The following is a 4460-nucleotide window of genomic DNA, read 5'->3' as shown; positions in this document are numbered from 1 at the left end:
GGTATTCCCTATAGCTCTATTTATAAAATCAAGTGTTCTGAAACAATGTGAATGTCTATGATAGAGAATATATTACAGTACATCCATTCAAAAGAATACTACGTAGGCATTAAAAAGAAAGTTAGGGGTGCCGGGGTGGCTCAATCAGTTGAAAATCTGCCTTCGGCTTGGGTCGTGATCTCTGGGTTCTGGGATCGAGCCCCACGTGGGTCTCTCTGCTCAGCAGAGAGTCTGCTTCTCCCTCTTACTCTCCCTCTGTGCTCTCTTTCTCTCTTAGATAAATAAGATTTTTTTTAAATTTTTTTAAAATTTTATTTATTTATTTGAGAGAGAGAGACAGAGATAGTGAAAGAGAGCACAAGCGGGGAGGAGAGGGAGAAGCAGGCTTCCAGCCAAGCAGGGAGCCCGATGCGGGGCTCGATCCCAGGACCCCCGGGATCATGACCTGAGCTGAAGGCAAACACCCAACTGACTGAGCCACCCAGGTGCCCAGATAAATAAGATCTTTAAAAAAATAAAAAATAAATAAAAATTCAAAAATAATAATAAAAAGAAGGAAGCAGCTTTAGCTTTTGTCTGGGCTGCCCACATGCCATCCAGACTGAGGAAGACCTGGAAACTTCGGGCCACCTGAGCCACGGCCACATCAGCAAGCACTGGAAGCCAGAGGAGGCCAGGGTAATGCTGGAGACACGCATCATCACAGGGTCAACTTCGACAAATATCACCCAGGTTACTTTGGAAACATTAGTATGAGGCATGAGCACTTAAAGAGGAACCAGAGCTTCTGCCCATCTGTCAACCTTGACAAACTGCGGACCTTAGTCAGTGAGCAGGCACGGGTAAATGCTGCCAGAAACAAGACCGGAGCTGCTCCTATTCCTGACGTGGTGCACTCAGGCTACTACAAAGTTTCAGGAAAGGGAAAGCTCCCCAAACAGCCTGTCATCGTGAAGGCCAAATTTTTCAGTAAAAGAGCTGACGAGAAGATGAAGGGGGCTGGGGGGGGGCGCTGTGTCCTGGTAGCTTGAAGCCACATGGAGGGAGGTTCATTAAATGCTAACAAGGGAGACAAACAGAAACAGAAAACAAAACAAAACAAAACCATACAGAAATGGGCAGCTTTAACTTACCAATACAGTATCATCTCCAAGATATATCTTTAAGTGGAAAAAGCAAGAGAGTAACATGTAAAAATTTGTGCAACAAACAGCCTGTGTATATGTGTGTATGTTGGTAAATATACAGAATATCATTGAGAAGATAAATTAGAATTTGGTACAGTTTGTCACTGAAAGGGGAAAATAGGGAGTAAGAAAAAAGGTGACTTATCTTTCACTGTATATAGTTTCTTATGTTTTCATTTTTTTTTACCACGTATATCTATTACCCTTTTAACATATAAATTAATAGCCTCCCCTCCTGTCCCTTGCTAAGCTATCCCTTATAAGGTTCTGCACTCTATTTAAGAGGAGAACTTTTTGCTTGTGACCCTGTTTATTTTCCTACCCTCTCAACCTAAGCCAGGTAATGTAGAAAGAAGCCCCAAAGTCCACTTCTCCCCTCTGTCTAAAAGCTTAGGTTCTAGGACAATTATAATCAACCCAGTTGGCGGGTTCCCTTGGTGTCTTTCAGAGTTCTACAGATCTGTGTATCCCTGAATTTTCCTCTCTCCCCATACTTTATCACTCCAGAAGGCAAATAGAAGGGAAAAAAGTGAAGAAGTTCCTTATAATCTCTTGCCCCAAGGGTGTCCAACTCTCAACTCTCCAGACCTGGGTCATTGTCCATTGGTAACTTACTGTAGGTTCTTGCTGCCAGAATAATCCTTTCTTCGTCTCCCTAAGAAGGAAGTTAGAGGATGGAAGAAAAGACTATGAAGCCAAGCCTTGGTTCTAGTCCTGGCTGTCTTGTGTTAGCAATGAGCCCTCACTGGTGGCAGTAATAACAGCACTTTGTCATAGAAACCCACCCGGGGCCAGGCAATATGCCAGGCGGCTTACTTATCGATGGCTTTTTCTTCCATTTCCCACAAGGTCTGCAGCAGATCTCTACAATCTCCTCAAGTCCTCCACCTGCCCGGCCGCGATGCCCTACCCTCGTGTGTGTGCCCCAGCTTTGTGGAGATATTTGAGGCAGCCCCTTGTGAAATGCTTCCAGTTCCTCCTCCCCTGAATGTCTCTGTGAATTTCTCTGATACCCCAGGCAGAATTAGGTGCTCCTTCCTCTATGACATTTGGCATTTCTTGTTCTGTCCGGAAGACCCTAGAGATCATTACTTACATCACCGTGAATTCTGTTGGTCTTTGTCTTCATCAGATGATGAGATAATTGAGGGCAGAGACAGGGCCATGTTTATTATTCTGTCGCCGGCCAATTAGCACGGGGCCCCACACGCAGCACAGCCTCCATAGTTGTGGCACGGGTTTTGTGCGGCATGAAAGCTCTATAATGCATGTGTCTTAGAAGGATCATTCTGGCAGCAACATGGAGGGTGAAATGAGAGGACATGAAAGACAAGAGCAGCCAAAAGGCCATAACTCAGGCCCCAAGCACCTGGGATCTGATGAGGCAGAAGAGCGGAGGGTAGATACAGGAGATTGGAACCACTGACAACTCTTGGAATTAATTTGATTTTGAGGGTGAGGGAGGTGGAGCTTTCTATATCGAAGCTGTGGTCCCTGCTTGGGGCATTGGATGGATGTGGTTGCCATGGACAGAGATAAGAAAAAGTAAATTGACAATAAAATATCAAGTTCCATTTTGGCCAGGTTGACTTTGAAGTTAACTGTTCAGTAGAAAATTAGCTATTTGGATTTAAAACACAAGAGAGGTTTGGGTGACTATATTTGAAAGTCACCAGTATCAGCACAAATAATCCTATCAGTAAGAATTTTAAGCCAGAAGAAAAGAAAGTCATGAAGAAGGAAAAAATGACAGTATTTAATGAAAACAAAACAAAACAAGGCCCCTAGGAAAAGGAGTTTTCCGTTGCTTTTCTCCTTTATTGGACAATCTGCCATTCCTACCAGGCTCTGGCATAAATCATCTAAAACGATGAGAAATGTGTGCCTCCCATGTGAAACAGCTCTTCAGGGACCCAGTGCGACTCCCTTCGCTGGACAGGAGACACCAGATAGTCACCCAGAGTTCCAGTGAAAAAGGTACTTGTCACTAGAGACTCAAAGAGTCTCCTTCACAAAAGGAAGGAAGCTAGATTCTGATAAATCGAGTAAGTACTAATACTGAAGAGGTTTTTCTGGCTATACATGTGAAGAAAAAGAAAGCATATTTTAAATAAATCCTGGCAGACAGTGTGGTGACTTTGCAATAATAAGACAATACAGCAGCCAGCCGGTTGTCCCAGATACTGTGTACCCTGGATGGCGGCAAGCTTTAAAATTTACCCAAATAACTTAAATTCCGGTCTTAGCAAATCTGTATAAATTTAGGTCCATCATTCAGAAGTTGCTGGGACGGACCTTTCCCATCAGTGAGTGTTATCTTGGTTCTGGCACAAAAAATATTCAAAGAGTATTTGGCCTTGGCCAAAATGGACCACCACCAGCAACAAAACGCCTGTGATATTTTCTTGCACGCACAGGACAGAACACCTGAATTTCCAGACTCTGAAAGGAAGGAAGTAGAAGAGCTATGGGAAAACAATGCATATAATCGTTTGCCTCTCTACACTGATACCCATTTATCTCTCCATCCTCCACAAACGGAAGTCATCAGTTAGGAAGAAAAGGATCTTGACTACCTAAGAAAACTCTTAAAATTGCAGAATTTTGAAGCACAGAGAAATGATGAGATCGTGAGCTCTCTTTGTCATGAATCGTGGATGAACTACTGAAAATCAAATCATCTCTTGGAACTGTTTGTAAAGAGTTAAGGACAGAGACTAATTAAGGAAAATTTATTTAGAAATTTTAAATAGCCAACATGCATGACCTTAATTTTATTACTATAATGTCAGTAGACAAAGCAGCAAAACTTGAAGAAAGAGGAAACTGATGCACCAACAGATGATGATTTTGGTGGAAAGCAGGATGTGACAACAAATGGGTATTGTTAAATTATTGTGAGAATTTTCAGAAGCAGATCATTTCACTAGCAGAACAGAATAAGCAACAATGCCTGGAAAGAAATGGCAAATATGCTAGAATGACACTCCAAGAACTGTTATTTCTTTTAAATTACAAGTTTCTTGGGACGCCTGGGTGGCTCAGTCGGTTAAACGTCTGCTCAGATCATGATCCCAGGGTCCTGGGGTAGAGCCCCACGTCAGGCTCCTTGCTCAGTGGGAAGCCTGCTTCTCCTGCCTGCCGCTCCCCCTGCTTGCTCTCTCTCTCTCTCTGTCAAATAAATAAAATCTTAAAAATAACTAAATAAATAACAAGTTTCTCTTCAGGTCTCATGCAAAGCAGTTCAAGTATTCTTAGAGCCAGCCACACAGG

At 43.0% G+C, this 4460-nt stretch overlaps 1 pseudogene; it reads left to right on the top strand.

The window, feature by feature from the left end:
• Positions 1 to 589: 589 nt before the first annotated feature.
• Positions 590 to 1031, top strand: LOC123325706 (annotated as a pseudogene).
• Positions 1032 to 4460: the final 3429 nt, after the last annotated feature.

This window comes from Neomonachus schauinslandi, chromosome 9, assembly GCF_002201575.2.
Source record: "Neomonachus schauinslandi chromosome 9, ASM220157v2, whole genome shotgun sequence".
Classification (NCBI taxonomy): Eukaryota; Metazoa; Chordata; class Mammalia; order Carnivora; family Phocidae; genus Neomonachus; species Neomonachus schauinslandi.
Note: the sequence above shows the minus strand (reverse complement) of the source record. Positions and strands in the feature narration are given on the sequence as shown.